Source organism: Oncorhynchus mykiss, chromosome 5 (genome assembly GCF_057628025.1).
Source record: "Oncorhynchus mykiss isolate SJ-2025 chromosome 5, ASM5762802v1, whole genome shotgun sequence".
Taxonomy (NCBI): domain Eukaryota; kingdom Metazoa; phylum Chordata; class Actinopteri; order Salmoniformes; family Salmonidae; genus Oncorhynchus; species Oncorhynchus mykiss.
In genome coordinates this window covers 50,180,286-50,205,211 of record NC_143026.1, presented here as the reverse complement: position 1 = coordinate 50,205,211, position 24,926 = coordinate 50,180,286, and the positions used below count along the sequence as shown (strand labels likewise).

Sequence of the window (24,926 nt, the reverse complement as noted above, 5' to 3'; positions counted from 1 at the left end):
TCCTCTGTTGTCACTGTCTGTCTGTGCTTCTACTTGTCGTCCTCTGTTGTCACTGTCTTTCTGTGCTTCTCCTTGTCCTCCTCTGTTGTCACTGTCTGTCTGCACTTCTCCTTGTCCTCCTCTGTTGTCACTGTCTGTCTGTGCTTCTACTTGTCGTCCTCTGTTGTCACTGTCTGTCTGTGCTTCTCCTAGTCCTCCTCTGTTGTCACTGTCTGTCTGTGCTTCTCCTTGTCCTCCTCTGTTGTCACTGTCTGTCTGTGCTTCTCCTAGTCCTCCTCTGTTGTCACTGTCTGTCTGTGCTTCTACTTGTCGTCCTCTGTTGTCACTGTCTGTCTGTGCTTCTCCTTTTCCTCGTCTGTTGTCACTGTCTGTCTATGCTTCTCCTTGTCCTCCTCTGTTGTCACTGTCTGTCTGTGCTTCTCCTCATCCTCCTCTTTGTCACTGTCTGTCTGTGCTTCTCCTTGTTCTCCTCTGTTGTCACTGTCTGTCTGTGCTTCTCCTTGTCCTCCTCGGTTGTCACTGTCTGTCTGTGCTTCTCCTAGTCCTCCTCTGTTGTCACTGTCTGTCTGTGCTTCTCCTTTTCCTCCTCTGTTGTCACTGTCTGTCTGTGCTTCTCCTTGTCCTCCTCTGTTTTCACTGTCTGTCTGTGCTTCTCCTTGTCGTCCTCTGTTGTCACTGTCTGTCTGTGCCTCTCCTTGTCCTCCTCTGTTGTCACTGTCTGTCTGTGCTTCATTGTGTTCTCCTCTGTTTTCACTGTCTGTCTGTGCTTCTCCTTGTCCTCCTCTGTTTTCACTGTCTGTCTGTGCTTCTCCTTGTCCTCCTCTGTTGTCACTGTCTGTCTGTGCTTCTCCTTGTCCTCCTCTGTTGTCACTGTCTGTCTGTGCTTCTCCTTGTCCTCCTCTGTTGTCACTGTCTGTCTGTGCTTCTCCTTGTCCTCCTCTGTTGTCACTGTCTGTCTGTGCTTCTCCTTGTCCTCCTCTGTTTTCACTGTCTGTCTGTGCTTCTCCTTTTCGTCCTCTGTTGTCACTGTCTGTCTGTGCCTCTCCTTGTCCTCCTCTGTTGTCACTGTCTGTCTGTGCTTCATCGTGTTCTCCTCTGTTTTCACTGTCTGTCTGTGCGTCTCCTTGTCCTCCTCTGTTTTCACTGTCTGTCTGTGCTTCTCCTTGTCCTCCTCTGTTGTCACTGTCTGTCTGTGCTTCTCCTTGTCCTCCTCTGTTGTCACTGTCTGTCTGTGCTTCTCCTAGTCCTCCTCTGTTGTCACTGTCTGTCTGTGCTTCTCCTTGTCCTCCTCTGTTGTCACTGTCTGTCTGTGCTTCTCCTTGTCCTCCTCTGTTGTCACTGTCTGTCTGTGCTTCTCCTTGTCCTCCTCTGTTGTCACTGTCTGTCTGTGCTTCTCCTAGTCCACCTCTGTTGTCACTGTCTGTCTGTGCTTCTCCTTGTCCTCCTCTGTTGTCACTGTCTGTCTGTGCTTCTCCTTGTCCTCCTCTGTTTTCACTGTCTGTCTGTGCTTCTCCTTGTCGTCCTCTGTTGTCACTGTCTGTCTGTGCCTCTCCTTGTCCTCCTCTGTTGTCACTGTCTGTCTGTGCTTCTCCTTGTCCTCTTCTGTTGTCACTGTCTGTCTGTGCTTCATCGTGTTCTCCTCTGTTTTCACTGTCTGTCTGTGCTTCTCCTTGTCCTCCTCTGTTGTCACTGTCTGTCTGCACTTCTCCTTGTCCTCCTCTGTTGTCACTGTCTGTCTGTGCTTCTACTTGTCGTCCTCTGTTGTCACTGTCTTTCTGTGCTTCTCCTTGTCCTCCTCTGTTGTCACTGTCTGTCTGCACTTCTCCTTGTCCTCCTCTGTTGTCACTGTCTGTCTGTGCTTCTACTTGTCGTCCTCTGTTGTCACTGTCTGTCTGTGCTTCTCCTTGTCCTCCTCTGTTGTCACTGTCTGTCTGTGCTTCTCCTAGTCCTCCTCTGTTGTCACTGTCTGTCTGTGCTTCTCCTTGTCCTCCTCTGTTGTCACTGTCTGTCTGTGCTTCTCCTAGTCCTCCTCTGTTGTCACTGTCTGTCTGTGCTTCTCCTAGTCCTCCTCTGTTGTCACTGTCTGTCTGTGCTTCTCCTTGTCCTCCTCTGTTGTCACTGTCTGTCTGTGCTTCCCCTTGTCCTCCTCTGTTGTCACTGTCTGTCTGTGCTTCTCCTTGTCCTCCTCTGTTGTCACTGTCTGTCTGTGCTTCTCCTTGTCCTCCTCTGTTTTCACTGTCTGTCTGTGCTTCTCCTTGTCGTCCTCTGTTGTCACTGTCTGTCTGTGCCTCTCCTTGTCCTCCTCTGTTGTCACTGTCTGTCTGTGCTTCTCCTTGTCCTCTTCTGTTGTCACTGTCTGTCTTTGCTTCATCGTTTTCTCCTCTGTTTTCACTGTCTGTCTGTGCTTCTCATTGTCCTCCTCTGTTGTCACTGTCTGTCTGCACTTCTCCTTGTCCTCCTCTGTTGTCACTGTCTGTCTGTGCTTCTACTTGTCGTCCTCTGTTGTCACTGTCTTTCTGTGCTTCTCCTTGTCCTCCTCTGTTGTCACTGTCTGTCTGCACTTCTCCTTGTCCTCCTCTGTTGTCACTGTCTGTCTGTGCTTCTACTTGTCGTCCTCTGTTGTCACTGTCTGTCTGTGCTTCTCCTTGTCCTCCTCTGTTGTCACTGTCTGTCTTTGCTTCTCCTAGTCCTCCTCTGTTGTCACTGTCTGTCTGTGCTTCTCCTTGTCCTCCTCTGTTGTCACTGTCTGTCTGTGCTTCTCCTAGTCCTCCTCTGTTGTCACTGTCTGTCTGTGCTTCTCCTAGTCCTCCTCTGTTGTCACTGTCTGTCTGTGCTTCTCCTTGTCCTCCTCTGTTGTCACTGTCTGTCTGTGCTTCCCCTTGTCCTCCTCTGTTGTCACTGTCTGTCTGTGCTTCTCCTTGTCCTCCTCTGTTGTCACTGTCTGTCTGTGCTTCTCCTTGTCCTCCTCTGTTTTCACTGTCTGTCTGTGCTTCTCCTTGTCGTCCTCTGTTGTCACTGTCTGTCTGTGCCTCTCCTTGTCCTCCTCTGTTGTCACTGTCTGTCTGTGCTTCTCCTTGTCCTCTTCTGTTGTCACTGTCTGTCTTTGCTTCATCGTTTTCTCCTCTGTTTTCACTGTCTGTCTGTGCTTCTCATTGTCCTCCTCTGTTGTCACTGTCTGTCTGCACTTCTCCTTGTCCTCCTCTGTTGTCACTGTCTGTCTGCACTTCTCCTTGTCCTCCTCTGTTGTCACTGTCTGTCTGTGCTTCTCCTTGTCCTCCTCTGTTGTCACTGTCTGTCTGTGCTTCTCCTTGTCCTCCTCTGTTGTCACTGTCTGTCTGTGCTTCTCCTTGTCCTCCTCTGTTGTCACTGTCTGTCTGTGCTTCTCCTAGTCCTCCTCTGTTGTCACTGTCTGTCTGTGCTTCTCCTTGTCCTCCTCTGTTGTCACTGTCTGTCTGTGCTTCCCCTTGTCCTCCTCTGTTGTCACTGTCTGTCTGTGCTTCTCCTTGTCCTCCTCTGTTGTCACTGTCTGTCTGTGCTTCTCCTTGTCCTCCTCTGTTTTCACTGTCTGTCTGTGCTTCTCCTTGTCGTCCTCTGTTGTCACTGTCTGTCTGTGCCTCTCCTTGTCCTCCTCTGTTGTCACTGTCTGTCTGTGCTTCTCCTTGTCCTCTTCTGTTGTCACTGTCTGTCTTTGCTTCATCGTTTTCTCCTCTGTTTTCACTGTCTGTCTGTGCTTCTCATTGTCCTCCTCTGTTGTCACTGTCTGTCTGCACTTCTCCTTGTCCTCCTCTGTTGTCACTGTCTGTCTGCACTTCTCCTTGTCCTCCTCTGTTGTCACTGTCTGTCTGTGCTTCTCCTTGTCCTCCTCTGTTGTCACTGTCTGTCTGTGCTTCTCCTTGTCCTCCTCTGTTGTCACTGTCTGTCTGTGCTTCTCCTTGTCCTCCTCTGTTGTCACTGTCTGTCTGTGCTTCTCCTTGTCCTCCTCTGTTGTCACTGTCTGTCTGTGCTTCTCCTTTTCGTCCTCTGTTGTCACTGTCTGTCTGTGCCTCTCCTTGTCCTCCTCTGTTGTCACTGTCTGTCTGTGCTTCATCGTGTTCTCCTCTGTTTTCACTGTCTGTCTGTGCGTCTCCTTGTCCTCCTCTGTTGTCACTGTCTGTCTGTGCTTCTCCTTGTCCTCCTCTGTTGTCACTGTCTGTCTGTGCTTCTCCTTGTCCTCCTCTGTTTTCACTGTCTGTCTGTGCTTCTCCTTTTCGTCCTCTGTTGTCACTGTCTGTCTGTGCCTCTCCTTGTCCTCCTCTGTTGTCACTGTCTGTCTGTGCTTCATCGTGTTCTCCTCTGTTTTCACTGTCTGTCTGTGCGTCTCCTTGTCCTCCTCTGTTTTCACTGTCTGTCTGTGCTTCTCCTTGTCCTCCTCTGTTGTCACTGTCTGTCTGTGCTTCTCCTTGTCCTCCTCTGTTGTCACTGTCTGTCTGTGCTTCTCCTAGTCCTCCTCTGTTGTCACTGTCTGTCTGTGCTTCTCCTTGTCCTCCTCTGTTGTCACTGTCTGTCTGTGCTTCTCCTAGTCCTCCTCTGTTGTCACTGTCTGTCTGTGCTTCTCCTAGTCCTCCTCTGTTGTCACTGTCTGTCTGTGCTTCTCCTAGTCCTCCTCTGTTGTCACTGTCTGTCTGTGCTTCCCCTTGTCCTCCTCTGTTGTCACTGTCTGTCTGTGCTTCTCCTTGTCCTCCTCTGTTGTCACTGTCTGTCTGTGCTTCTCCTTGTCCTCCTCTGTTTTCACTGTCTGTCTGTGCTTCTCCTTGTCGTCCTCTGTTGTCACTGTCTGTCTGTGCCTCTCCTTGTCCTCCTCTGTTGTCACTGTCTGTCTGTGCTTCTCCTTGTCCTCTTCTGTTGTCACTGTCTGTCTGTGCTTCATCGTTTTCTCCTCTGTTTTCACTGTCTGTCTGTGCTTCTCATTGTCCTCCTCTGTTGTCACTGTCTGTCTGCACTTCTCCTTGTCCTCCTCTGTTGTCACTGTCTGTCTGTGCTTCTACTTGTCGTCCTCTGTTGTCACTGTCTTTCTGTGCTTCTCCTTGTCCTCCTCTGTTTTCACTGTTTGTGCTTATCCTTGTCCTCTTCTGTTGTCACTGTCTGTCTGTGCTTCTCCTTTTCCTCGTCTGTTGTCACTGTCTGTCTATGCTTCTCCTTGTCCTCCTCTGTTGTCACTGTCTGTCTGTGCTTCTCCTCATCCTCCTCTTTGTCACTGTCTGTCTGTGCTTCTCCTTGTTCTCCTCTGTTGTCACTGTCTGTCTGTGCTTCTCCTTGTCCTCCTCGGTTGTCACTGTCTGTCTGTGCTTCTCCTAGTCCTCCTCTGTTGTCACTGTCTGTCTGTGCTTCTCCTTTTCCTCCTCTGTTGTCACTGTCTGTCTGTGCTTCTCCTTGTCCTCCTCTGTTTTCACTGTCTGTCTGTGCTTCTCCTTGTCGTCCTCTGTTGTCACTGTCTGTCTGTGCCTCTCCTTGTCCTCCTCTGTTGTCACTGTCTGTCTGTGCTTCATTGTGTTCTCCTCTGTTTTCACTGTCTGTCTGTGCTTCTCCTTGTCCTCCTCTGTTTTCACTGTCTGTCTGTGCTTCTCCTTGTCCTCCTCTGTTGTCACTGTCTGTCTGTGCTTCTCCTTGTCCTCCTCTGTTGTCACTGTCTGTCTGTGCTTCTCCTTGTCCTCCTCTGTTGTCACTGTCTGTCTGTGCTTCTCCTTGTCCTCCTCTGTTGTCACTGTCTGTCTGTGCTTCTCCTTGTCCTCCTCTGTTTTCACTGTCTGTCTGTGCTTCTCCTTTTCGTCCTCTGTTGTCACTGTCTGTCTGTGCCTCTCCTTGTCCTCCTCTGTTGTCACTGTCTGTCTGTGCTTCATCGTGTTCTCCTCTGTTTTCACTGTCTGTCTGTGCGTCTCCTTGTCCTCCTCTGTTTTCACTGTCTGTCTGTGCTTCTCCTTGTCCTCCTCTGTTGTCACTGTCTGTCTGTGCTTCTCCTTGTCCTCCTCTGTTGTCACTGTCTGTCTGTGCTTCTCCTAGTCCTCCTCTGTTGTCACTGTCTGTCTGTGCTTCTCCTTGTCCTCCTCTGTTGTCACTGTCTGTCTGTGCTTCTCCTTGTCCTCCTCTGTTGTCACTGTCTGTCTGTGCTTCTCCTTGTCCTCCTCTGTTGTCACTGTCTGTCTGTGCTTCTCCTAGTCCACCTCTGTTGTCACTGTCTGTCTGTGCTTCTCCTTGTCCTCCTCTGTTGTCACTGTCTGTCTGTGCTTCTCCTTGTCCTCCTCTGTTTTCACTGTCTGTCTGTGCTTCTCCTTGTCGTCCTCTGTTGTCACTGTCTGTCTGTGCCTCTCCTTGTCCTCCTCTGTTGTCACTGTCTGTCTGTGCTTCTCCTTGTCCTCTTCTGTTGTCACTGTCTGTCTGTGCTTCATCGTGTTCTCCTCTGTTTTCACTGTCTGTCTGTGCTTCTCCTTGTCCTCCTCTGTTGTCACTGTCTGTCTGCACTTCTCCTTGTCCTCCTCTGTTGTCACTGTCTGTCTGTGCTTCTACTTGTCGTCCTCTGTTGTCACTGTCTTTCTGTGCTTCTCCTTGTCCTCCTCTGTTGTCACTGTCTGTCTGCACTTCTCCTTGTCCTCCTCTGTTGTCACTGTCTGTCTGTGCTTCTACTTGTCGTCCTCTGTTGTCACTGTCTGTCTGTGCTTCTCCTTGTCCTCCTCTGTTGTCACTGTCTGTCTGTGCTTCTCCTAGTCCTCCTCTGTTGTCACTGTCTGTCTGTGCTTCTCCTTGTCCTCCTCTGTTGTCACTGTCTGTCTGTGCTTCTCCTAGTCCTCCTCTGTTGTCACTGTCTGTCTGTGCTTCTCCTAGTCCTCCTCTGTTGTCACTGTCTGTCTGTGCTTCTCCTTGTCCTCCTCTGTTGTCACTGTCTGTCTGTGCTTCCCCTTGTCCTCCTCTGTTGTCACTGTCTGTCTGTGCTTCTCCTTGTCCTCCTCTGTTGTCACTGTCTGTCTGTGCTTCTCCTTGTCCTCCTCTGTTTTCACTGTCTGTCTGTGCTTCTCCTTGTCGTCCTCTGTTGTCACTGTCTGTCTGTGCCTCTCCTTGTCCTCCTCTGTTGTCACTGTCTGTCTGTGCTTCTCCTTGTCCTCTTCTGTTGTCACTGTCTGTCTGTGCTTCATCGTTTTCTCCTCTGTTTTCACTGTCTGTCTGTGCTTCTCATTGTCCTCCTCTGTTGTCACTGTCTGTCTGCACTTCTCCTTGTCCTCCTCTGTTGTCACTGTCTGTCTGTGCTTCTACTTGTCGTCCTCTGTTGTCACTGTCTTTCTGTGCTTCTCCTTGTCCTCCTCTGTTTTCACTGTTTGTGCTTATCCTTGTCCTCTTCTGTTGTCACTGTCTGTCTGTGCTTCTCCTTTTCCTCGTCTGTTGTCACTGTCTGTCTATGCTTCTCCTTGTCCTCCTCTGTTGTCACTGTCTGTCTGTGCTTCTCCTCATCCTCCTCTTTGTCACTGTCTGTCTGTGCTTCTCCTTGTTCTCCTCTGTTGTCACTGTCTGTCTGTGCTTCTCCTTGTCCTCCTCGGTTGTCACTGTCTGTCTGTGCTTCTCCTAGTCCTCCTCTGTTGTCACTGTCTGTCTGTGCTTCTCCTTGTCCTCCTCTGTTGTCACTGTCTGTCTGTGCTTCCCCTTTTCCTCCTCTGTTGTCACTGTCTGTCTGTGCTTCTCCTTGTCCTCCTCTGTTTTCACTGTCTGTCTGTGCTTCTCCTTGTCGTCCTCTGTTGTCACTGTCTGTCTGTGCCTCTCCTTGTCCTCCTCTGTTGTCACTGTCTGTCTGTGCTTCATTGTGTTCTCCTTTGTTTTCACTGTCTGTCTGTGCTTCTCCTTGTCCTCCTCTGTTTTCACTGTCTGTCTGTGCTTCTCCTTGTCCTCCTCTGTTGTCACTGTCTGTCTGTGCTTCTCCTTGTCCTCCTCTGTTGTCACTGTCTGTCTGTGCTTCTCCTTGTCCTCCTCTGTTGTCACTGTCTGTCTGTGCTTCTCCTTGTCCTCCTCTGTTGTCACTGTCTGTCTGTGCTTCTCCTTGTCCTCCTCTGTTGTCACTGTCTGTCTGTGCTTCTCCTTTTCGTCCTCTGTTGTCACTGTCTGTCTGTGCCTCTCCTTGTCCTCCTCTGTTGTCACTGTCTGTCTGTGCTTCATCGTGTTCTCCTCTGTTTTCACTGTCTGTCTGTGCGTCTCCTTGTCCTCCTCTGTTTTCACTGTCTGTCTGTGCTTCTCCTTGTCCTCCTCTGTTGTCACTGTCTGTCTGTGCTTCTCCTTGTCCTCCTCTGTTGTCACTGTCTGTCTGTGCTTCTCCTAGTCCTCCTCTGTTGTCACTGTCTGTCTGTGCTTCTCCTTGTCCTCCTCTGTTGTCACTGTCTGTCTGTGCTTCTCCTTGTCCTCCTCTGTTGTCACTGTCTGTCTGTGCTTCTCCTTGTCCTCCTCTGTTGTCACTGTCTGTCTGTGCTTCTCCTAGTCCTCCTCTGTTGTCACTGTCTGTCTGTGCTTCTCCTTGTCCTCCTCTGTTGTCACTGTCTGTCTGTGCTTCTCCTTGTCCTCCTCTGTTTTCACTGTCTGTCTGTGCTTCTCCTTGTCGTCCTCTGTTGTCACTGTCTGTCTGTGCCTCTCCTTGTCCTCCTCTGTTGTCACTGTCTGTCTGTGCTTCTCCTTGTCCTCTTCTGTTGTCACTGTCTGTCTGTGCTTCATCGTGTTCTCCTCTGTTTTCACTGTCTGTCTGTGCTTCTCCTTGTCCTCCTCTGTTGTCACTGTCTGTCTGCACTTCTCCTTGTCCTCCTCTGTTGTCACTGTCTGTCTGTGCTTCTACTTGTCGTCCTCTGTTGTCACTGTCTTTCTGTGCTTCTCCTTGTCCTCCTCTGTTTTCACAGTTTGTGCTTATCCTTGTCCTCTTCTGTTGTCACTGTCTGTCTGTGCTTCCCCTTTTCCTCCTCTGTTGTCACTGTCTGTCTGTGCTTCTCCTTGTCCTCCTCTGTTTTCACTGTCTGTCTGTGCTTCTCCTTGTCGTCCTCTGTTGTCACTGTCTGTCTGTGCCTCTCCTTGTCCTCCTCTGTTGTCACTGTCTGTCTGTGCTTCATTGTGTTCTCCTTTGTTTTCACTGTCTGTCTGTGCTTCTCCTTGTCCTCCTCTGTTTTCACTGTCTGTCTGTGCTTCTCCTTGTCCTCCTCTGTTGTCACTGTCTGTCTGTGCTTCTCCTTGTCCTCCTCTGTTGTCACTGTCTGTCTGTGCTTCTCCTTGTCCTCCTCTGTTGTCACTGTCTGTCTGTGCTTCTCCTTGTCCTCCTCTGTTGTCACTGTCTGTCTGTGCTTCTCCTTGTCCTCCTCTGTTGTCACTGTCTGTCTGTGCTTCTCCTTTTCGTCCTCTGTTGTCACTGTCTGTCTGTGCCTCTCCTTGTCCTCCTCTGTTGTCACTGTCTGTCTGTGCTTCATCGTGTTCTCCTCTGTTTTCACTGTCTGTCTGTGCGTCTCCTTGTCCTCCTCTGTTTTCACTGTCTGTCTGTGCTTCTCCTTGTCCTCCTCTGTTGTCACTGTCTGTCTGTGCTTCTCCTTGTCCTCCTCTGTTGTCACTGTCTGTCTGTGCTTCTCCTAGTCCTCCTCTGTTGTCACTGTCTGTCTGTGCTTCTCCTTGTCCTCCTCTGTTGTCACTGTCTGTCTGTGCTTCTCCTTGTCCTCCTCTGTTGTCACTGTCTGTCTGTGCTTCTCCTTGTCCTCCTCTGTTGTCACTGTCTGTCTGTGCTTCTCCTAGTCCTCCTCTGTTGTCACTGTCTGTCTGTGCTTCTCCTTGTCCTCCTCTGTTGTCACTGTCTGTCTGTGCTTCTCCTTGTCCTCCTCTGTTTTCACTGTCTGTCTGTGCTTCTCCTTGTCGTCCTCTGTTGTCACTGTCTGTCTGTGCCTCTCCTTGTCCTCCTCTGTTGTCACTGTCTGTCTGTGCTTCTCCTTGTCCTCTTCTGTTGTCACTGTCTGTCTGTGCTTCATCGTGTTCTCCTCTGTTTTCACTGTCTGTCTGTGCTTCTCCTTGTCCTCCTCTGTTGTCACTGTCTGTCTGCACTTCTCCTTGTCCTCCTCTGTTGTCACTGTCTGTCTGTGCTTCTACTTGTCGTCCTCTGTTGTCACTGTCTTTCTGTGCTTCTCCTTGTCCTCCTCTGTTTTCACTGTTTGTGCTTATCCTTGTCCTCTTCTGTTGTCACTGTCTGTCTGTGCTTCTCCTTTTCCTCGTCTGTTGTCACTGTCTGTCTATGCTTCTCCTTGTCCTCCTCTGTTGTCACTGTCTGTCTGTGCTTCTCCTCATCCTCCTCTTTGTCACTGTCTGTCTGTGCTTCTCCTTGTTCTCCTCTGTTGTCACTGTCTGTCTGTGCTTCTCCTTGTCCTCCTCGGTTGTCACTGTCTGTCTGTGCTTCACCTTGTCCTACACTGTTGTCACTATATATATAATATCCAGTTTTGTACCCATGTTTGTTTATTTCCTTATGCTGATGGCTTTACAATTAAACTGATCCGGCTATTACCTCGTTCTGCTCTCCTGCGTCTGACTTCCCTGCCATCAGTTACGCACTACTAACAATACTAACTACCTATATTGCAAATTAGTGCCTGTCATGTGTTCCCCACACCCACTTAGCTAAGTGTTAATTCATATTCCGCTATATGTACAGCCAAAACTTCAAGGAACTGCCAGTTTGTGGTTGTCTCTCGCTCTCTGTGTTTTGAATTCAATATACTGTAAACCATCTCTGTTTGTCATAGAACGAGGGGACTAGTTTCTGTAGATGCGGACAGATTTCCAGCGTTGTGCTTCGTTTGACAGTGATGTGTATGTGTAAACTCCATGAACTAGTTACATTTTAAGCAGGACTTTGCGGCCTCCAATGGCTGTGAATATTGTAATCTGACACCAGAGTCACTAGTCATTTAGTGATGGAAAGTTTGGCTCTTTTGACTTAATTAGACCTTTTCAACTCGTTCAGTCAAAAGAACGAATCATTCGACTCATTTTGTTGATTTGATTCAGTAATGCCCAGTGCACGTAGGACCCCCCTACCGAACGATGAACTAAAACCTAAAAAGAATCATGATTCAACAAGCCTCTCGTTCAACATAGGGGGCTTATTGGAGCTGCCATTTGTCACTGACAGTCTACATTGGTGATTTCTAGGCATACAAATGAGATCATTTGTTGATAACTTTGAAACGAGGTCGAGTTACGGCTGCAACAGGACTAGATTGTGAGCAACACTTGGTCGAAGGCAAATCTGTCAGTGAACAGCATGCAGACAAAACAGGCCTTTTGCAATATCCTATTACAATCGCAGGAAAACACAGGTTAGAAAGCATATTGATCCTGCTGAAAAATGAAGACTAATCTCCTCTTTGCTACCAAATTATTTTATCAACTTGAAAAAGTTAAAACAATGGCACGAGCACATAGCGGCCATCACCAGTGAGTGAGCTAATTGGGTGAGTCAGTGAAACTGGAAAGATTTTTTAGGACTATAATTTCCTCCTCATGTGTCTCCACACACCTCGTCCTTGGCTATTATTGCTGAGCGATTAGTGCTTTTTGAGGTCGGTTCGGTTTTGGTTTGATTATTAAAAATAATAAACGCACTATATATTATGTGGGGTGAATGCTGTAACTCAGAATAAAAAGTTAATACAGTTCCCATAATGGTAGTGACTATCCATTAACATTTTGGATCAGTGAGTGTGTTGTTGCAGAAATAAATAGGCCTACAATTACGCTAAACAATCTTAAAATTAATTTTGAGATAAATTATGAAAGCCCGTTTTTCATTTTGGGCACCTGCCACCTGAAAGTTATGCGCACAGCCATAACACGTTCAATAATACATGTATTGCATTCGAATAAGGCGGTTTCAATTCCAGCTTTTTACTTGACTTTACTTCCACATCCCAAGTGTGTTAGCTGACATGCGATCAATTATCAGTTCTAAATATGTATTTTTCTTCTCTATGGTGCCTGCAGCATGATATTGTTCCCTGTGCGCACATGATTTGGGCGGCAGGGTAGCCTAGTGGTTAGAGTGGTGGACTTGTAACCGGAAGGTTCTGTAAGCTGCACAGAGCTAACAAAAAAAAACATCCCACAACCTAAGGTGGCAAAACAGGCTGCCTAAGTACGATTCCCAATCAGAGACAACGATAGACAGCTGTCCCTGATTGAGAACCATACCCGGCCAAAACATAGAAACACAAAACATAGAAATAAAGAAACTAGAATGCCCACCCTTGTCACACCCTGGCCTAACCAAAATAGAGAATAAAGCCTCTCTATGGCCAGGGTGTGACAGTACCCCCCCCCCCCCCCACCTTGTTAATACGGAAATGCAAATCTAGCTTCTATTGTGAATCTACCAAGACAAACCTCATTACCCGAAGAAATTATGGAAAACCATTAAATCCATGAATGCTAACACAAACTCCTCTGGTCTTCTGCTGAAATTGACCTCAAATTCAATGGATGTGACTGACAAGAATAAACTGCTTGACATGTTTAATGAGCATTTTGCTAAAGCTGGGCATTTATTTGATAATGAACTCCATCCTAACATCTCAAATGAGGCTGTGAATGAAATATGCCAGCCTACGGTTAATTTATTTCATTTTCCCGAGATTGACCTTTGAGAAGTTATAAAGGAACTCAAATATATTGCTATTAAAAGCAGATATCATTGCTGCCTCTCTCACTCATATGTTAAATATTTAATTGGCGAGTAATACCATTCCAAAAGCAACCTATGTCACGCCTGTATAAAGGTGGAGATCCGTCCCAGTTGGATAACTAACATCCCATATCTAAACTGTCTCCACTGGCAAAGGTTTTGGAAAACCTGGTGAACTCACTGTTGAAGGACTTTTTCTTCATAATAACTCAGTTTTATCTCAATTCCAGCCAGGTTTAGGAGCCAAGCATAGTACAATTACTGCTATAAGTAAGGTTGTAGGTGATATTCTAGATGCTCAGGACATGCTCACATTTTATTGACTTATCAAAGGCCTTCGACACTGTTGACCATACCCTGCTGTTGTATAGACGTTAGCTAAGGAGCTATAATTTGTAACTACAAATTTGGAGTAAACTTGAGGGTACCTACACATGTATCAATTGAAGAGTCACCTGAAGCTTGATATAATTTGGGAGAAGCAGTAGAGGAATGCAGTGCTGAGGCAGAGGGCTCTTAATGAGTACAACTGGCTACTACTCTGAACTAGGTGTGGTGAACTTTCTGGTGGCCAGAGCTGCTGAGGCATCACCCATACATTGTGAAGTAGAAGTCCAGTGGCTATATGACTCAGGCTGGTTCCCAGAGTAGCCCTCTACAAGATCATCACCAGACTCCATCTTCACCAATCTCCCAGACCAGCTTCCTCTGATCAAGCCATGAACTGCCCCTCTCCATCTTTGGAGGATTCATGCACTCAAAGACTTGGCCTCTATTGGTTGACCGAGCCAACTATAGCGAGGCTACTCATGATAATGTGTTTCTTGTTTGTTTTTTTGCCTTTGATGCTCTTTGAGATTGTTATGGAAAACGATGTAGAAATGTAATCAATTATTATTATTATACCAAAAATTGTCTCTGACGAAGGAAGAGGCCGACAATAAAAAAGTTAAACTAGCAAGAGCAGTGTGTGGGTTTCTTTTTTCTTTCAAGTTATCTTGTTACCATGCACATGCAACAGGATAGAGTCCATTTTTTTATGTTGAAATGTGAAAATTACAACACACCACCAGTACATGTATAAAAAAATATATGTTTATTACAAACAAACACTTTTCAATGAGAAAAGAGAAATCACCTTTGGGTTTATAAAAAGGACTTCACCAGAACAGTAGAAAACAAGGCAACTGTAAATGCACAGTTGTAAATGCAAATGTAGCTGCACCCACCCGTAGAACGCGTTCCAGCAGGTATATCTTACTTGTCACCCCAAAGCCAATTCCTCCTTTGGCCGCCTCTCGTTCCAGTTCTCTGCTGCCAATGACTGGAACGAACTACAAAAATCTCTGAAACTGGAAATATATATCTCCCTCACTAGCTTTAAGCACCAGCTGTCAGAGCAGCTCACAGATCATTGCACCTGTACATAGCCCATCTATAAATAGCCCAAACAACTACCTCTTCCCCTACTGTATTTATTTATTTATTTTGCTCCTTTGCACCCCACTATTTCTACTTTGCACAATCATCTACTGTCAAATCTACCATTCCAGTTTTTTACTTGCTATATTGTATTTACTTTGCCACCATGGCCTTTTTTATTGCCCTACCTCCCTTATCTCACCTCATTTGCTCACATTGTATATAGACTTATTTTTCTACTGTATTAATGACTGTATGTTTGTTTTACTCCATGTGTAAATATGTGTTGTTATATGTGTCGAACTGCTTTGCTTTATCTTGGCCAGGTCGCAGTTGTAAATGAGAAATTGTTCTCAACTTGCCTACCTGGTTAAATAGAAGTGAAAAATAAATGTAAAAATGTAATAAGCCATACGTAGCAAATAAATCATTACATTTTTGCTAACCAAATTCCACACTCTCATTGACCTCCATACATAATGACCTTTTTTGGGGGGCCCAGTTATCCCTCTTGCTTCGCCTTTTCCTCTCTGGTGTAACTCACACATTTCAGTTAATTACAATAGCTCCCACCTTGGGCCAATCAGTGTAATTTTGTAAATGCCGGATCTCTATGGCAAGATGCCTCATTCACCAAGTTTCGTCAATCAGGCCAGTGGTGTCTGAGATATCGCCTGTGACTAAACGTACGAACGGATTGACAAACGAACTGACTGACTGAGCCCGATCCAGGACAATGAATAAATGAATAGCTTTAAATAAAAACATTCAAAATTCATCAAATTCTTCTTAATCATGGCCTCTAAAATGACTTTAAGATGTGCCTCCTGGCAGTCACCTCCTTCTCCAACCCCTTCACCAGCCTCCACATCCGGACACTTCTGGGAGGGAGAGGAACCCACAGCTACACCTTGAGAGGATGACCGGTGATGGATGACCGTGGGCCCCTAGCGCCTCCTCCATCACTGCAAACCACTTCCAGGATGTGGCTGTGGCCTCCCCTCCCTCCTTGCTGACTCCGGCGGTGGGAGCTTTGAATCCCTGAAAAATATGGAAAAGGATATCTTTCAGCATCAAATATACTACCTGTAAAGGGTATTATGCCAATTTCAGTACATTTCTCTGGAATACTTGAACCTTTCTGACGGTGAAGCATAGGAAATATATGGGAAAGTGTTATTGCTCTCAGATAAAAGGGGAACTTAATTAGCCAAGTACAGCACAGCGATAAATGTCAAGATAACAAACAGTAGCGTACCGTTTATAGCTCACACTCCTTCACGTAGATCCTAAAAAGACATAAGATGAAGCACAACATTTACTGAAACATGAGCAATGTAGAGTTATGTGAACTTTCTGTCGATAGCTAGACTGCCACATACTTAATCTAATTGGAGTGCCATGGTAAAACAGTAACGAGTGCAGCATACCCTTTACTTATGTGTGCAATGAAACTCGATCCATATTGCACAGAATAAACATTACAATCAGCTCAACACAGATAAACCGACTTCAGGAGAACTAGAAGCACACTGTGGAAAATAGGAATGTAGGCTACTGTGTAACTAATGCTTTGTAACTAATGCTTCAGCTTTGGCATAGTGCAGTGGCACGAGAGATAGCTATGGCCACATGACTCAAAACCACCTGGCATTTAAAGCATACTGTACATGTACATCCTGGCATACTCGGTTTTCGAAAATGCACATGCTATATAACATTCTATTTTGGCATACTGAGAATGCATCATACACAATTCCCGCTATTCAGTCATTTTGGAAGGGCATCCCCATATCTAATTGACAGCTGATTATGAACTGTTGTCAAAGCCGAAATGAGTATGACATTGAGGCAATTAAAATATAATAGATTTTTCGAAATGTCACATACTATAAAACATTATTTTTTTACATACTAAAAGGGCTGACCATTTCGGACAAATTATGGGTATTAGGACACTGTGTCAGTTATCAGTTAACCCTTGTGTGGTGTTCATGTTTTTGTTATTTACCCAATGGTCGCGGTTCTGATGGACCCTCAACATGATTGGATTTTTAAAACAATATAGCCATAAAAATGTACGTAAAAATACTTAATACTTAGATGTTGACATATCAATTGAAAGCAATATAGACAGCATGCATGGTTAATATTTGCCTTTTACCTATGCTAGATCACGTTTATCAATAAAAGCACTATTTTTTTATTAACATTTCATTTTTGTGAACAAAAATCTATTATAATCAAGACATGGGTGGAATAAATCATGTTTATCTTGAAAAAATATACATGAAACAAGGTTTGCATCACTATTGATGTTTATTGCTTTGAACTGAACAAATTGGATGGACAAATTTTACATACAGTATTTTATGGAAAAGATAAATGAGCCCTATTGAACACAACTTAAGGCCGGTCTACACACCACATGAGGGAAAGAGTTTTAGAGCCGTCATCTGGAGCAACCCTCTGTTCCAATCTGGGTTCAACGGCATCCAGATGACAAACGCGTTGTATGCAAAGATGTCCAAGATGTTAAAGAATATCACAAGTGTCCAGCGTAGTGTTCTTCTTTTGCAGCTGTAGCCAGTCACCAGCTCATCTAAACTGTCCACCCCTCCTTTTGTGGCATTGTAATCCATTCTGATTTCTGGTTTTTGATGTTCCTGGCCACAGATTCTCCCATCCCTTATGTAGTGTACTGATGAGTACCAGATTTTTGTCATTCTTTAGCACGTAGGACACTAGGGACGTGTCGGCCGTGAACACAAACTTACAGGAATTGATAGGCCTGTTCCATGTATCCCTGCTTGTGCAGAGCAACAAGGTTAACACGTGTTGTTGTGGCCACGGAGTCCCTGTGTCACGTCCAGGACAACCCACATCCTTTGGTTCTTCTCAGGGCCTCTTCCATCTGTCTTCCCCGTATACACTTGCAAGTTCCATGCATATGATGAAGCAGCATCACAGGCAGCCCAGATCTTGATTCCATATTGAGATCTGGAATCAGGGGGAGGCAGTCCACCCACTTGTCCCACACTGACCTGATTGCAGCTAGCTTGTCTCTCTGCCGCCAAGCTGGTCTGGTGTCTCGGTTATCGAAGCGGATAATCCTGGGAATAATGTGGATGTTTTCCAGAGACATAGTTGCACAGAAAAGTTCTCTGCCAGTTTCTGCATCCCACAGGGATTCCACATTGGATCTGAAAACACCAGCAAGGATAAGAACCTCAAAGTATGCATGTAAATCAATTTAGTCCATCTCCTTCCATCTCTATCCAAAAACACGCCTTCCCTGCAAATTAGTGCAGTCCAGAATGAGTTTCACCAGATGGTGTCTGGAATAAACAGTTCAAAAGAAGAATTTATGTACTGCACGTGAGTAACCGCCATCCAAGTTGGCCCTGGATGAATCACAATGGCAGCCATGCGGGGTGGCTTATTCCTTGTGCAAGAAGACCATTCAATTTCAAAAACTGTTGATATCCATATTTCCCCTCCTGCAGGCAGCTGATGAGCTGATTGCTGACGGGCTGGTCCTGGGGCTGGCTACTGACGGACTGGTCCTGGGACTTGCTGAGGGTCAATCTCATCCTCTTCTTCCAACTCACGGTCAGACTCCGAATTGAGTCATGATACTCATATTCTGAAAATTCTTCGTCTTCCAAAGTGGAAGAATCTCCTAACCTCTCTCTGCAAAAATGATTTCTAAGGCCCTCTGAGCAAAGATTTTTTTTGCCATACTGGCCGGGGCGGCAGGGTAGCCTAGTGGTTAGAGCGTTGGACTAGTAACCGGAAGGTTGCGAGTTCAAACCCCCGAGCTGACAAGGTACAAATCTGTCGTTCTGCCCCTGAACAGGCAGTTAACCCACTGTTCCCAGGCCGTCATTGAAAATAAGAATGTGTTCTTAACTGACTTGCCTGGTTAAATAAAGGTAAAATAAAAAAAAAAATAAAAAAAAAAAACTGATTGATTGTGGTAAGGAGCCACACATGCAACATTTTTTAATTGTTGTGTCCCTCCCCGAAATTCCAACTGGCTGTGGTAGAGTGTGGGAAAATACTGCATTTTTAAGAATGTATTGAAATAATGTATTGTAATAACGTTGTGCAGGTTCCCGCAAGATATTGTTTAGTTTCACATAATACAAAGGGTAAAGAGTGGGAGAAAAGTGGGAGACAGGTAGACAGGCAGGGAGACAGACAGGTTATTGGTGCTACAGTTGAAGTCGGAAGTTTGCATACACCATAGCCAAATATATTTAATGCAACCGCTGTGTCAGATTTCAAAAAAGGTTTACGGAAAAAGCAACCCCTGCAATAATCTGAGACGGCGCTCAGAACAGTAGCCAAATTAGCCTCCATGTTGGAGTCAACAGAAACCAGAAAATACGTGATAAATGTTTCCTTACTTTTGATGAACTTCCTCAGAATCCAGTCCTAGAAATCCCAGGTCCACAATAAATGCTTGATTTGTTTGAAAATGTCTGTTATTTATGTCCAATTAGCTACTTTGGTTAGAGCGTTTGGTAAAAAATTCCAAAGTCACAATGTGTGTATAACGTGAAGAAATGTCCAAAAGTTCTGTAACAGTCAAACGATGTACTGAATCAATCTTTAGAATGTTGTTTACAAATAATTATCCAACCGGAGAATTAGAATTACTTCAAATGAGCGATGGAACGCAAGTCCTTCCCTGTGAACGCGCCTGGTGAAAGCATGGTCCACTCATGGCTGTGGTGACTATTTCCTGTGTCAATCGACCCCCCTTCCCATTAGAGTCATCAGACAAAGTTCTATTGACTGCTGACATCTAGTGGAAGGCGTAGGAAGAGAAAACTCATCCATATCTTGAATTTATTTGAATATGGCACTCTGTATTTTCTCTGGCTTTGGCCAAGTGGGACGCTACTGTCCCACATATCCCAGAGAGGGATACCTGTTGGGGCTAGGGGGGCACAAGGAGTTCCCTGAAGGGAACACGCCCTCCCATTCAGCTGACAAAAATATTCTATAGAAATATTTAACTTTCACACATTAACAAGTCCAATACAGCAAATTAAAGATAAAAATCTTGTCAATCTACCCATCGTGTCTGATTTTTAAAATGTTTTACAGCGAAAACACAACATATATTTATGTTAGATGACCACCAAATTCAAAAACATACAGAGCGATATTTCACAGTCACAAAGCATAAATATAGATCAAATGAATCACTAACCTTTGATTATCTCCATCAGATGACACTCATAGGACATCATGTTATACATGTATTGTGTGTTTTGTTCGATAATGTGCATATATATATAAAAAATCTCAGTTTACATTGGCGCGTTACATGCAGTAATGTTTTGATTCCAAAACATCCAGTGATTTTGCAGAAATACTCACAATAAAAATGTATAAAAGATGCAAGTGTTATTCACAGAATTAAAGATAAATGTATCCTCTATGCAACCGTTGTGTCAGATTTCAAAAAACACTTTACGGAAACCCATCGGCGCTCAGAACCCAAAGAAATAGCCGGCATTATGGCGTCAACAGAAGCTACAAAAAACACTATAAATAATCACTTACCTTTGAGTATCTTCATCAGAAGACAGTTCCAGGAATCGCAGTTCGACAATAAATAACTGATTTGTTCCATAAAGTTCCAAAAAGCCCATAATTTAGACACCTGTTGTTAGCTTGTTCAGCCCAGCATTCAAGCCTCAAAAAGCACGAGCAATTCCTCCAGACAATAACTCAAAAAGTTCCGTTACAGGTCGTAGAAACAAGTCAAATGATGTATGCAATCCATATTTAGGATTTTTTAAACATTAATCAGCAATAAGGTTCCAACCGGAGAATTTCATTGTCTGAAGAAAAGCCTAGGACACTCTCTCGTGACCGTGCATAATGAGACCTAGGCTTTCTACCAGACCACTCACCCAAAGAGCTATTATGAGCCCCTCCTAGTAGAATCATACAACCAGAATCTAAAGATGGTGACATCTTGTGGAAGACCTAGGAAGTGCATTCTCGTCCATATCTAAGGTGGACATCCAATGGCACTGTTTTCTATATTGAGTTCTCACTTCGTGTTTGGATTTCTTCTCAGGTTTTTGTCTGCCATATGAGTTCTGTTATACTCACAGACATAATTCAAACAGTTTTAGTAACTTCAAAGTGTTTTCTATCCACCAGTAATAATACTATGCATATATTCCCATCTGGGAAAGAGTAGGAGGCTGTTTATTCTGGGCACGCCTTTCATCCAAAAGTGAAAATACTACCCCCTAGCCTCAACAGGTTTTAATTCCGTCCATATATATCCAAAATGTCCATTTATTTGGCGTGTTTGATCCAGAATAACACCGGTTCCAACTTGCGCAACATGACTACAAAATTTCTCAAAAGTTACCTGTAAACTTTGCCAAAACATTTCAAACTACTTTGTAATACAACTTTAGGTATTTTTTAAAGTAAATAATCGATAAAATTGAAGACGGGATGATCTGTGTTCAATACAGGAAGAAAACAAACTGACGCTAGCTTTCTGGTCATGCGCCTCTTTCAAACAATACACATGAAGTGACCCTCGTTTTGAACAGGGCTACTTCTTCATTACACAAAGAAAAACCTCAACCAATTTCTAAAGACTGGTGATATCCAGTGGAAGCGGTAGGAACTGCAAGCAAGTCCCTTAGAAATCTGGATTCCCAATGAAAACCCATTGAAAAGAGAGTGACCTCAACAAAAACATCTGAATGGTTTGTCCTCGGGGTTTCGCCTGCTACATAAGTTCTGTTATACTCACAGACATGATTCAAACAGTTTTAGAAACTTCAGAGTGTTTTCTATCCAAATCCACTAATACTATGCCTATCTTATCTTCTGGGGATGAGTAGCAGGCAGTTGAATTTGGGCATGCTTTTCATCCAAAATTCCAAATGCTGCCCCCTATCCTAGAGAAGATAACACAGTGTCCAAAGAAGAGCCAGAAGTATACAGAATGGTGTCATCTGCATAGAGGCGGATCAGAGAATCACTAGCAGCAAGAGCGAACCCATTGGTGTATACGGAGAAGAGAGTCTGCCCGAGAATTGATCCCTGTGGTACCCCCATAGAAACTGCCAGAGGTCCGGACAACAGGCCCTCCGATTTGACATATTGAACTCTATCTGAGAAGTAGTTGGTGAACCAGGTGAGGCAATAATTTGAGAAACCAAGGCTGTTGAGTGCCGATAAGAAGGTGGTGATTGACAGAGTCGAAAGCCTTGGCCAGGTTAATGAATACGGTTGCACAGTATTGTCTCTTATCGATGGCGGTTATGATATCGTTTAGGACCTTGAGCATGGCTGAGGTGCACCCATGACCAGCTCTGAAACCAGATTGCATAGCGGAGAAGGTACGGTGGAATTCGAAATGGCCTTTTAACATATTAACATTATCTTTTAATCTCCCTTATTATTTTTGTGTTAACGTGTGTATGTTGAAAGTCTTTGGTTTTGTCAGCCAATGTTGACCATAGTTTTAAATGTTGACACATCAACTTTGAGTTTAAGAATATGTTTGTTAACTTGGCTTCCGAAGACCTTAGAAAGGCAGGGTAATTGATGTGATCTAATATTTTGATCATCTAGTGTGCGTGCCTTACAAGCATTCAGTCATTTTAATTTAATTGTATTAAGGTTTTACTTAACTCCTGTGTTTCTAGGCTGTCTCGCTCACCTATTCAGTTTGTTTACACAGTGTCTCAGTGACTCAAAATATTTTTGGTTATTTGTTTACTGCATCCGTTTGCATTGACCCAGTAAACAGTAAATGTCTCCCGAGGCTACACGGTTTTTGGGGTCTCACTTAAATTTTAAAAGTTTTGAGCGTCATTTATGCCCAGCAAACGTTCCATGTTGCGCACACTTAGTTTTTTGGTATTGGTTGTAAGCTGTCTCAGCGTCAACTAGACTACTATTATAATTACTATTATTTTTGATTGTCTTACTATGATTTCTTTACTTCAAATTAGATTTTTGGCTGAGAGCCTTTATACATTTTATTTATTTTCTCTCTTAATGCCTGTTATAAGACTGGGAATATAATTATATACATCTACAAGTGGTGCTTTTGTCATTCTGTTTGCACAAGGGATTCGCCTTTTTTTTATTTGAAAAAAATACATAAAAATCTTTATTTTTGCTGCTTGATCCACTAACAAAACGTGACTTTAAAGAGCGGGACTGTGGGATTAGGTTTAACTTCTTGGATATAGGGGGCGCTCTTTTAAATGTTTGGATGAAAAACGTTCCCGTTTTAAACAAGATATTTTGTCACAAAAAGATGCTCGACTATGCATATAATTGACAGCTTTGGAAAGAAAACACTCTGACGTTTCCAAAACTGCAAAGATATTGTCTGTGAGTGCCACAGAATTGATGCTACAGGCGAAACAAAGATTAAATTTCAAACAGGAAGTGCCCCAGATTTTGAAGGCGCTGTGTTCCAATGACTCCTTATATGGCTGAGAATGGGCCACGAATGAGCTTACACTTTCTGTTGTTTCCCCAAGGTGTCTGCAGCATTGTGACGTATTTGTAGGCATATCATTGGAAGATTGACCATAAGACACTACATTTACCAGGTGGTTGCTTGGTGTCCTCCGTCGCAATTATTGCGTAATCTCCAGCTTGCAGTACTTTTCCGTTTGCTACTGAGGAGAAACCCAACTGCCACGAATGATTTATCATCGAATAGATATGTGAAAAACACCTTGGGGATTGATTCTAAACAACGTTTGCCATGTTTCTGTCGATATTATGGAGTTAATTTTGAAAAAAGTTTGGCGTTGTAATGACTGAATTTTCTTTTTTTTTTCTTAGCCAAATGTGATGAACAAAACGGAGCGTTTTCTCCTACACAAATAATATTTTTGGAAAAAATGAACATTTGCTATCTAACTGAGAGTCTCCTCATTGAAAACATCCAAAGTTCTTCAAAGATAAATGATTTTATTTGAATGCTTTTCTTGTTTTTGTGAAGATGTTGCCTGCTGAATGCTAGGCTTAATGCTATGCTAGCTATCAATACTCTTACACAAATGCTTGTGTAGCAATGGTTGAAAAGCATATTTTGAAAAGCTGAGATGACAGTGTTGTTAACAAAAGGCTAAGCTTGTGAGTGAATATATTTCTTTCATTTAATTTGCGATTTTCATGAATAGTTAACGTTGCGTTATGATAATGAGCTTGAGGCTATGATTACGCTCCCGGATACGGGATTGCTCGACGCTAGAGGTTAAAGAAAAACAAAGACCCCCTGGAATGTGGATCCTATCTCCAAATCTCGCTTTTAAACTGTGATTACAAAATCCTAGCTAAGCTTTTAGCCATCCGTAAGGAAGGCTTGCTGCACCAAGTAATACACAATTGAGCCTCTCGCCATTGCACTATGCTCTAATGATGCCATTCAAGGTATAAACAGAGCGGGCTGGGAACAGAAAGTCTCGCTATATGCTGACGACCTCCTTTTGTTTATCTCCAACCCTGAAACCTCATTGCCACGTGCCCTATCGGTTCTTAAAAAGTTTGGATCAATCTCAGGGTACAAGCTGAATCTAGGCAAGAGTGAGCTTTTTCCGGTAAACAAGGCTGCTTAAAAGTGCTCTTTTACAAGTTCTCAGTTTAGGATTGTCCGGGATCAATTGACCTACTTGGGACAAGGAAATATTCAAATTTGTTTCAAGAAAACTTTGTTGCTCTAGCAGACAGTTTGAAACAATTCTTTTACTTTTTGGAATTCGCTTCCCTTTTCTCTTATCGGAAGGATTAATGTCATTAAAATGAATGTGTTGCCCAAATGTTTATATTTATTTCATTGTTTACCCATTTTTATTCCAAAATCTTTTTTTATTTCACTGGTTTAAACATTCATGCTTTTTATTTGGGATGGCAAGGTACCACGGATTGGTAGAAAACATTTACAGAAGCCTAGGTCATTGGGGGGTTTAGCTCTACCAAATTTTTAGACATACTACTGGGCTGAAAATTTCAGAGCCCTTCTGTACTGGCTGCAGACTGATCCTACTGGCCCTAGACCACTCTGGGTCCAGATTGAGTCTGAATCGTGTAAACCTGCAGCACTTTCCTCTGTGTTGTGCTCGTCTCTCCCAGTGTCCCTAGGCAAAAGGTGTGTCAACCCAATTGTAAAGCAGTCTCTTAAAATTTGTAATCAGTTCCGTTTAGCCTTTAGCCTCCAAGGCTTTTCTCTATCAGGCCCAATCAATCAGAAAATTGTATTTCCTCCATCTTTGAATGATGGGGCTTTTGGCATTTGGCACTCACTAGGCCTCTCCTCGCTAGCCCAATTATTCTTTGATGATACATTTGCCTCTTTTTCTCAGCTGCAGGAAAAGTTCAATCTCCCCCAATCCCGCTTTTTCTGCTATCTCCAGACTAGAAACTTTGTCAGAGCTAACTCACCTGGATTTCCCCATAGGCCTGCGAATACAGCTATAGAGAGTATCTTGGAGTTGAACAATTTCAGATGTATATGCAATCATTCATGACTTACAGAACCCTTCTTTGGTGCCTTTAAAGACTCGATGGGAAAAGGATTTGGGGGAGGAACTTGGGGAAGACGCCTGGGAATCTGTGCTGCACAGGGTGCACTTGTCCTCTTTTAGCACTAGACACAGCCTCATTCAATTCAAGGTGGTTCACCGTATCCACTGGTCGGGGGGGCCAAACTTGGAAGAATATTCTCTGATTTTGATCCTACCTGTGTCAGATTTAAAGTGGAACCAGCCACACTGTTGCA

General features: G+C 44.3%; 1 long non-coding RNA gene across 1 annotated transcript; it reads right to left on the bottom strand.

Annotated features, from left to right (window-relative positions):
• Window positions 1-13,559: 13,559 nt before the first annotated feature.
• LOC149983495 (uncharacterized) lies at window positions 13,560-18,866 on the bottom strand. Its single transcript, XR_016496112.1, has 3 exons — window positions 18,541-18,866; window positions 15,387-15,417; window positions 13,560-15,169 (listed from the first exon to the last, which is right to left on the bottom strand). It is a non-coding gene; the product is annotated as an uncharacterized LOC149983495 (long non-coding RNA).
• Window positions 18,867-24,926: the final 6,060 nt, after the last annotated feature.